Here is a 10,699-nt window from a genome sequence, read left to right as displayed (position 1 = left end):
TTATGCCTGAACACCAGCCAATTCTGGAGGAAGTAGAGTCTTTGGGTGCTTGCTCTCAATGTGCTGCTTGAAGGTCTTGGGGTCTGGCATCTGTGTCCTACAAACTAGCAGCAGCCTTTTGGCCATGCCCTTGTCTCTTCTTCTGTCTAGCCTGCTTTTTTCTTTTTCTTTTTCTTTTCTTTTTTTTTTTTTTTTTTTTTTTTTTTTTTTTTGGCATTTTTCTCCTGAGACTGAATCTTCTGCTGTCTACGAGCCATATCCTGACTGGCCAGTCTGGCATCCAAGAGACCGCTCAGCACAAGGGGAGCCGGGAAAGTCCCGCCTAGGAAAGACCAAGCAGAGCCTGGAGCACAGCAGCTCTTGCTCCAGCCAGGCCCATAGCTATTGCTGCTTCTCACTCCCCGTAGCCTCAGAGCCACCTGTCCCAACATGTAAACTTTTAAAAACCAAAAATGCAAGAAAGCAGATTTTTGAAGAAACAATGTTTTTGCACTAAACACCTAAGCAGCTCATTTTGCACTAATTGCTTTATAAGGCACAATCACTTTTGAAAACAAATCTATTCCAATTTTTATCTGTATGTTTGTGTGTGAGAGAGACAATATCTTCCAAGTACCACAGCAGAGAAGAGGGCAACACATCTCCTGGATCTAAAGGAACAGGTGGTTATGAGCCTCACGGCCTGAAAATGAATATTTGCTGAGTGACCAGCCCAGCCTGCAAAGTACTTTTTATCCAATGAACAAAAGTCTTTTGCAGATTAATAGCAACAAAAACTTAAGTAAATACAGAAGTAAATATTCCTTGGAATCTGATGCTTCCATATTAAAACGTTGGGTATGGGACCAGGAAGAATGCCTCAAGACCATCCCAACTCTGATACCAGAGGCGCAATACTCAGGGTTGCTGCTAGTGTGTCAACTTCCTCTCCTCCTGCCCACTTTTTCTGTAGCTACTACAGACCATCCAATCTGCCCTTCCTATTGCACATCATCTCCATGCCCAGCCCACATTTGAGCAGACACCCCTTGCTCAAACACATGCTACAGCTGCCAAGAGACCAGGCAGGCTGTCTACCACAGATCTACCAGACTATCTGCTACACCAGACCCAGCTGGAACCTAGAGCCTTGAAGTGTTCTCTGGGGCAGTCCTCTCTAGGGGCAGCTCAAAGTGGAGCAATGAATGCCCAAACAATACCAAGACCCAAAAAGCCCAGTCTCTTGGTTTTGGCTCAAATATATATCTCCTCTCAGAGTATGTACTAGGATGCTTTTCAGCTGGCAAAAACCAAGCCCTACCACGAAGTGGTTTGACTTCTACCTGCTCTCTCACAAGTCTGTTCCCCATACCATACTTGGTATCAAAACAAAGACATGTTCATACCCACTACAATTGTGGTTCCTCAGAAAACTGGGAATCAGTCTAACTCAAGGCCCAGCTATATCATTTTCGGGCATATACACAAAAAATGCTCCATCTTACCACAAGGACACTAGCTCATCTATGTCCATAGTGGCTTTGCTCCTGTTGGGCAGGAACTGGAAACAAGCTAGATTTCTCTCAACTGAACAGTGGATTAAGAAACTGTGGTACAATTACACAATAGAGCATTACTGAGCTGTTGAAAAACATCATGAAATTCACGGGAAAATAGAGGAAACTAGAAAAAAAGTCACCTTCAGTGAGGTAACCAAGATCCAGAAACACAAATATGGTATGCATTCACTTCTAAGTGGATATCAGCTTTAGGTAAATAATAATCAAGCTATAATCTGACGACTCAGAAAGGATAGGTTAAGAGGTGGGATCTCAGGGGAGGAGTATGAGTATCCTTGGAAAGGGAAAATAGAAAAGATTTTGGGGGTGAATGTGTACAGGAGATGTGTCACAGACATGGGGACAAGTCGTTGAGGCTTTGCTTAACAAAGTTCCTGAGACCTCCGACTATCCAGCATGATCTCTAGACACCCAGAACATCTGTTGATGCTTTTCTTGACAAAGTTCCAAAGATCTTTGACTGATCACCACTACCCTTAAACATTATGTATGGTCCAGGTGTAATTTTCCCTTAAAATTACTTTGAAGCCTGTTCTTTCTTCTAAAACGGCCTTTCTCTCTATTTCTCACTTTGAGTATGAGCCCTAATAAAGTTTACATGGGGAAAACTTTTTCCCACAGAGAATGTAGAAAGAAAGCATCTGGTCAAAGGCTTGAGACAATGAGAGAGTTCTTGTCTCTGACTCTGTGCAGTCAGGTAGAGACTGCTTGGAAGAATGTTAGGACCTTAACATAGCAGTACCTGGCTAGATACTGTGAGCTATAGAAAAGTTTCTTTAGAATATGCTTTGAGAGAAACAGAGGATGGGCTTGGAATATCATGCTTTACAGATATTTTATAATAGAGGACCCCTTGGCAGTTAGCCTAGGCTTAGATAGCACAACTGTTGGTTTGGGACTGGGAATAAGTCAAGTTTTATCTTCATTAGAAAACATTTATCTCAAGCTATGCTGCTTTGACAATCATGTAAACACAATGGATTTAGTCTAGGGAGATTTATGGTTAAGCTTTCCAGAGTATTATTTAAGAAATAATAATCAGGTCATGCTGACCATTGCTTGCATATTGATTGACTTTTGCTGCATGCTTTACTGTAGGTTATACAAATCTGTTTAAAGGGCTGTACCAACACAGTGTTTTGAAATTATCTCTTTGAGTCATGTAGTTGTCTGTATATTGCAATAACAGGAAAAGGATTTGCACATGGAGCGTGTCTTCTGCCTTGTTAGACTATTCTCTTGCTTTGTTGAGTTTTGAATGCCATATTGATTGTAAACGATGAGAAAAATCATGATGTAGTCTATAATGAAAAAAATTGAACTTCACTTTAACTAAAATACTGAGGTTGGCCCAAGTGGTAACAGCAAGCAAGTAGCAGAGACAGAAAAGTAAGCAAATATCAGAGACTGAGAGACAGAAAAGTAAAGTTCTCCTGGGCTTTAAGACTTTCAGTTTTTACTGCAAATACCTGGGTCTAGTATTTCTTTTTTTCTCTGTTCCTAGACCTCTCTATAGCTGGTGGCTATAGCTAGTTGTTCCCAAGTGGTTGGTTTCCCTTAACCAGCTGTTCACCGCTGGCTCAATTCTTCCCACTATGGGACCACCAAGACTTTCTCCTCTCTCCTAGCTGCGGGACAGCTATTCCTGATAATGGGATTTACTCCTGGTCTTGGGATTGCTCCTAAGCTATGTTGACTCAGGTCACCTTGATTTTAGTCAGTGTCCTTGTCTTCTTGATTAAATCTCATAAATTTCTTAAATTAAAGGGATGTACCAACAGTTATAAAATTATGTCTTTGAGTCATGTAATGGCTAGATATTGAAAAACAGGAAAGAATTTGCATTTGGAGTGTGTCTTCTGCCTTCAGGACAGAATTGGAAGAATAGCTTATTATGTACCCTGAGGAGTAAGGGTAGGAAATAGGTAGGTAGCAGACTGAAGTTTAAGGTAGTCAGCTTCCTGGGTCACTGTTATAAAGAGGGACCTGATAGAGAAAAATGAATGATTTAATAATTTCCTAAAATGTATTAATTCATGCCATATGAATGAAGGCAGACCAGATTGGTGGGTATATAATTTAGGGAGCTTAGCTTGATCCAAAAAATATTGAATTCTGAATTAGACACCTCTCTTATGCAAATATGTACAATCCTGATTGGCACCAATAAGCTACCTCAGAGGTCTGAGATACAGACCACTTACTGGGTGTAGCTGTATGTTTCCAGTTACAAATACCGTAAGACTGAGACCTCCGGAGAGATCTCCCCAATGAGAGACAGAGTCTGATGTCGATGCAAAACACACAGGAACTTACTGAGCTGATGCGTCGGGGTCTGTCAACCTCGTTCAAGCTTTAGATCCCGAAAAGCAGAAGCAAGTGCTTTTTATATCTTTTTGCAAAAGCAGAATTTAGCAGGCTTTCATAGCTGGGAGGGGTAAGTACATTACAGGGGCAGTGGAAAAAATTAAACACAAGCTGGCTGTCCTTTATTCAATCTGGACTCTGAGCACAAGCTGGCTGTCCTTGAGTCAAGCTGGATTCTGAATACAAGTTGGCTGTCCTTGGGCCAAGCTGGACTCTTTATTATCTTTAAACATAAACTAGCTGTCCTTTGGACAAGCTGGATTCTTCAAGGGGGACCAATTAGTTCTCTCTTGTCCCAGACATACACAGTGATCTGATATTTCTACGTTGGTTTAATATTGATATTGTTTCCTTGTTCAAGCTGGACTCTCCAGTATTAGGAGCTAACCTTGTGCATAGGGGTAAGGTCATTCTACCAGGGAAGGGCCTACTCTTTTTCAAAGTCAGTGTAGCTAAAGGTGTTTTCAATCACATTTATCTTTTTTAAATGTCAATTATTGGTATCACACTTTATTTAATTTTCTTTACTTCACCACTGTTTTATCTTAATTGTTTCTATTCTCCAATATTTCCCAGTCACCACATCAGGATGGTCCAACATCATGGTAGAAGCGGGACATGGAACAGGAGCCTGGAGGGAGGGGTGGAGGAAGGATTCCTTCTACCCGCTGTGCCCCCCATCTGCCTGGTGCCCTACATGTCTCCCTTCTGTTCCAGCTAGGGCTGGTTCAAAGGAAGTCAGCTTTGATACACTGTAGTTCCTTGACATCAGGGGAAATCTGTGGAAAAAAGGGTTAGGGGAGTCATCCAATCCATCCATTTTGTCAGTCAGTAAACAACAAAGGCACTAACACATGACAGACCGACAGCCAAACACAGCAGCCAGACAGACTAAAACAGAACAACCCTCCAGTTGATCGGAGGCAGAGCTGAAAGTGGGACAAAATGGGGTACTCCGTCCCCTCCTAATGGGGCACTCTTACTACTCCAAATGGGGCAAACTGACCACTCCAAATGGGGCAAACTGACCACTCCAAAAGTGTCTGGATTATCTTTCTAGGTCCCTGTCAGTAGCCTTCTGGCAGCAGGTCTACCTAGATCATCTGCTGACCTGCTCAGATATTGGGCCCCTAAGTTTCACACAGATAGCTTCACAGACATAGAGACATACAGACACAGACACAGTGCTCAGACAAAACACTTTCCGGCTCGCTATTGGGATCCCTGACTCCAGGATGTAGGGTTTAGAGAATCCCAAATGAGCCCACAAATGTTTTGCCCAGAATGTGAGACACCACCACTACCACCACCCGCCCCACAAAGACCATCAGAAGTCCAAAGTCATGCAAAAGCAAAGAGCCTTTATTCCAGCATGCTGAGATCGACTATCAAACAAATGGCGATGACCCTGAGGGCAATGTATAGGTCTCTTTTAAAGTCCAGAAAGGGGAGTTTCTAGTGTGGCTACATGACCTGGATTGAGATTGGCCACCACCCAAGGAGCTACATGATTTTAGTCAGAGTGTCCAAGGAGGCTTCTTTAAAAGCAGTAGCTAAGCAACCATATCTTCCTTAGGCCAGGTGTCCTGGCTGTCCCTGATTGGCTGTCCATTTTCCTGTGGTATTTCAAGTAACTCTGAGCTCACTTCTGAGGAATGGACGCTCAGGTATGCTCCAAGCTAACAAGAAACTGAAGCCTGTCATGGAGTCCACTAGGCTTATTTAACCAGGCCTCTTCGGGGCCTATGCAAGAATTGAGCTCGTTGACCAACACTGAAGCCAGTGTAGTCACAGCACAGAAAGGGAGGGACAGGAAGAAGCTTGAAAGCTTCCTATTTTGGAAACAGTTGGGATTACCAAGGAGTAATCAAATAATCAATTTTAGATGATTGATAAATGTCCTACAAGACCATTTCTTGAAGTCCACAGACCAAAGCAATCAAAAATCAGGATAAAGAACTGAGGTTGTTATGAAACTAAATTTTTGTAATTACACTAGTTCAAACAAAACAAAAGATCTGGACAAACGAGTGTGGCCATGTCTAACAGGACTGTTATATTGCCTGACTGAAAATGTACAGCCTGAGAGAAAAAGTGTGAGTAAATGTAATGAAAGTTTTGTTTTGTTTTGTTTTGTTTTTTGTAAACTCAGTTATGCTATGTAAATATGTTTTTGTGTTAATCGAAAGTGTGGGATTTTAGTTCGGGCTTTAGTTTATCCACATCTGATAATTATCTCCTGCTGGGAGTGGGCCAGCTGGTAAGATCCAGCCTCACAAGGCAAGGACAGGCTTGTGGTCTAGGACTCTAAGGAAGATGAATAGAAGAACAAGGAGAAAGTGTTGCATGCACTGGGGGCATGAGGCATGGAACAGTTTGGAACTACAGACCTGTGTGGGTATGGCTGACAGAGAGAAACATTGGAACCCAGCACAACAGCTCAGGCCTCAGAAAAGATTGCTGGATGTGTTTCCTGTTGATGGAGATTTTTATTGCCCTAAAAGAACCCAATTGACCCTAAACAGCCATAAGTAAAGAGGTCTGTGTCCCCTTTCCCCACTAACATTCCTTCTCATACCCATGGTTAAGGAGTTGGGGGAAGGGAGGGAAATGCTCCAATACCCCAAATAAAATACAGTTTAAAAAACAAGATTCTAAAAGTAAACAATGGTGTGTTGTAGTACACATCACTAGTCTCTGGAGCACATGGGGTCAAAAAGCCTGTTTCAACTTTTGGGGATATAATGACATCATTTCTACCTTCTCCTTCCTGCCTCTCATGGACCCCTCCTTGCTTCCAAGTTCATACTATCTTTTTATCTTAATTGTTGTTATTGTGTGAATTTCATCTGATTTTGGCTCCAGGACTTCTCAGCTGTGGCGCCTGTGCCACCGCGGTACCGAGTCGAGGGTGAGAGACTGCGGATTTAACTCATGCACACACACACACACACACACACACACACACACACACACACACACACACACACACACACACACACACTAACACAGCGGGTCCTACGTGCTAAGTGAGCAGCAGCAGCCATGGCAGCGGTTTATTCTTCTTGTCCAGCCCCTCCAGAGTTCCAAAGAGCCTTCTTATAGGCAACAAAACAGGAATCCTCCTCCCAGGTGAAATCCCTCAAGAGGTGATTGCACACAGGAGGAAAAGTCTCGAGGAAGGGAGGGATGAGTTCTCAGAGCAGTAAACATGACTAGCTAACCAAAATAAACACAGACATGGAAGCTGCTGGAAACAGGACATGAAACAGCAAGACAGGCAGGCAGCCCAGTCAGGCCTGGTTCCTACACTCAGCCATAAGGTGAGGGATGGCTTTTTTTGAACATGAGTGTGTAATGGAATGTGAGATGAAAGGCCCCTACACCTAGGAGGAAGAACATGTGCTCTGGGAAACTGGAAGAATTTCTCCTAAAATACAAAATTCCCAGAGTAGGGTTCTTGAAGTGGAAGTTTCTGGTTTCTTTGAAGACTCACTGTGTCACGTGGTATTTTTCTGGACGCTATCTTGTGAGAAGGCACATGATGTTTTTCTGGAAGATGTCTTGTGAGAGGGCATGTGGTGTTTTCCCAGGAGCAGACACGTGAGAGAACATGAAAAGGTTGGAAGGAGTATAAAAAGCACCACAGGGGGCTGGAGAGATGGCTCAGAGGTTAAGAGCACTGACTGCTCTTCCAGAGGTCCTGAGTTCAATTCCCAGCACCCACATGGTGGCTCTCAACCATCTATAATGTGATCCAATGCCCTCTTCTGTCATGGAGGCAGAGCACTGTATACATAATAAATAAATAAATCCCACAGATAATGGAATGAGGCTTTTTGCATTGCTATGCCATGCATTGCTGGTGTTCACTGGCCTTTGCTTCACAGAGAGAAATGTTCCAGAGCATGTCTCATGGCACTTTGGATAATTCTGGCCGCTTCCATTGCCTTGTGCCAATTCCATGGAGCCCTGCAGTTTCTGCTGGATCTTGTGAGCACTACATAGTCTTGTTGCTGTGTGGTGCTAGCTGTTGGGCTGGACTGCTGGTATCCTGACCCAAGGAACTATTAACATTCTTTCTCCTCTTCCTCTGGTTGGTGGGTTAGAAGTGAGTTTGAAGTGTTAAAGAACCTTGAATAAAGCAGGCTGTGAATAATCTAGTCTACAGGCTTTGTCTGCCCCGAGGGTGGAAGGGCAGAGCTGGGAGGCTCTGTGCTATCTGAGTAGTTTGATCTCTGCTAACCCTGCAGGGGAGCTGCTATTGTCCTAATGCCCAGCTGGGTGGCCCCAGTCAACTAGGGACTCTGGGCAGTCCCTAGCAATCATGAGCATCAGTGGGAGATAGCTTGTTGGCACTTTCCAGAGTTCTGCTATGATGTCACTGTAGGAAACTGTTGGGAAGACCATAAGCCATGCATGGTAAGTGTGGGTCCACTGCCTTCCTAGCAGGAGAAGCAGGCTGGCTAGCTGTGAGAGTTGTTGGGACTGGAATGGACTCTAAGCCACACTGTTGTTCTGTTAGCCCATGTGGTGACCTGAGAAGTGGCCCTTGTCCTCTAAGTCTTCCGGAGTGTTGAATCCCCAGGGAAGGAAAGGCCCTGCAGTCCTCTCAGTGGGAAGTTGTGGTGCTGTAATGTCACTGGCCAATGTGTACACATGAGGCATTGTTTTTGGTGTGCTTTGGGAGGATAGATTGTAAAAGTGATGGTTTGGTTTCTAGAAGTTCTGAAGATTACATTCCACTTTCAGGTTGGTGTGAAAGTTTTACAAACTCTTTAGAAACTCTTAGAAAATGGGTGATGAGGATCATCCTTAAGCAATGCTTAATTAGAATGCTTTTGAGTTTCTGTTACACCTCGCCATAGTGCTATGATTCAGGGAAATTCAGTTCCAGAATAAGAAAGAGTTTCTGTGCTGCAAAGCTTTCTCAGATATACACAGAGGAGAGTGAGTAGCACAGATTCCACAACTTGTGCTATAGTCTATGTGGCAGGAAACAGGCATTGAATTATTCTTCAACATTGCATTGTGGGTGAGGATCAGAGGGACTGGGTTTGCTGAAACCAGGCTATGAGAGGCTGCACAGCCACAAGAGAGCTTTCTGATAAGCTCCACTTATAGAGAAAGCTTTAGAGTGTGGGGCTTCTCTGGAAGAAAGATCAGTAGCTGGAGGGTCAGTGACCTCACAGCTTAAGAGTCATGTTGAATTATGTTGGTCAAGTTGTGAAGTGTGTGCTTCTATTTAATTTCTATACACATAATCCTAGATAGCCAGGTAACATTGATCGAGGTTATACTTTTCCTGAGTTTTTGTAGGGCTTTTGTCTAAAACTTGACTGTGTTTTTGTGCTTTTGTTCTTGGCTCTTTCTTTTCATCCTTTTATTCTCTCACCAATATTGCACACATCCATGATTGTTCTAGTTTGTGGTTAAGAACAGGTGCTACACTTTGTCAAGGTGCACACTAAATCATCATAATCTATTGAGAATTCTGAGTGTTTACACTTGGTAAGTAGCTTCGAAATCACCTCTTCTGTTTTAAATTGTTGGAGATTTTCTTTGGATTGTATTACACTTATGGAATAAATTCAACTTACCCAACATTTTAATATAGATGCATCAGGTTCTGATGTATCCATTTCATTCACGCATTCATTCATTGAATTATGTAGTTAATCTGTGAAAGATATAGTTTATTGGATAAAAAGTATTACGTAGCTAGGCAAGTCACTCACTCAGCATATATTCTTCTTGGGAGATACCTGAGTTCAGATCCCAGCACCCAAGTTGGGAGCCTAATAAATAGCTGCTGCTCTAGATCCAGGGATCCTGAAACTCTTTCTTCTCTGGTGACTTACTTGTATACATGCATGGAAGACTCACTCTCTCTCTCTCTCTCTCTCTCTCTCTCTCTCTCTCTCTCTCTCTCTCTCTCTCTCTCTCTCTCTCTCTCTCTCTCTCTCTCTGTCTCTCTCTCTCTCTCTCTGTCTCTCTCTCTCTCTCCTCTCTCTCTCTCTCTCTCTCTCTCTCTCTCACACACACACCCAATGATTCTGACAGACATTTTTCTTTATTATAAGAGGATGAGATACTTTTCATACTCAAAATTATTTTTTCCAATGTTGAACATCAGAATGCCTGAAAACCAGTCTCTCCAATTTTGTGGAACAGACCTCTGCCTCCAACCCATTTTCTATTATTGATAAAAGAGAGAACTGGAGTGCACAGAGGGAGTTCTGGCCCGATTGTTGTTATTATTATTTTGGACTTTGATTTTGATTAGAATCTTGTCGGTTCTTGTCTAAGGGATCATGATATATTTGTAGGCATGTCTTTGTGTCTCTTTTTGTCAGTGGTGCCATCTATGTTGTATAATTTTATTTATTACAATCCAGTTATATTACTTCTCTGGAAGATGATGGACCTTCAGCAGTTTTTTTACTCAGAAGATTAATATGTTATGAATTCCTTAAGGGTTTTGCTGTTATTTTATTTTGTTTGGTTTGGTTGTTGTTGTTGTTGCTGTATTTTGGCCGAGGGACTTTGTGTGGAAAGTTTTGACTTCTCTTCTTGGTCTTAGAGGCTCACCTATTCTCATTTCTTGCTATGTCTATGTTTTCCAGTTGTTGCTATCATTATTGTTTTTGGTTTTGCTATTTAAGTGATTGATATTGTCAATACATTAGTTTTGAGTTTATTAAAAATTGTCATGTATTACTGTCTCTGTGACCCACTTAGCTTCAGCTGTCAACATGACAAAGCCTAGAGTC

General features: G+C 42.6%; 1 pseudogene; it reads right to left on the bottom strand.

The window, feature by feature from the left end:
• On the bottom strand, positions 1-257 carry LOC127196136 (zinc finger protein 706-like; annotated as a pseudogene).
• Positions 258-10,699: the final 10,442 nt, after the last annotated feature.

This window comes from Acomys russatus, chromosome 12 (genome assembly GCF_903995435.1).
Source record: "Acomys russatus chromosome 12, mAcoRus1.1, whole genome shotgun sequence".
NCBI lineage: Eukaryota > Metazoa > Chordata > Mammalia > Rodentia > Muridae > Acomys > Acomys russatus.
The sequence above is the reverse complement of the archived record's forward strand: the minus strand, read 5'-3'. Positions and strand labels throughout refer to the sequence as shown.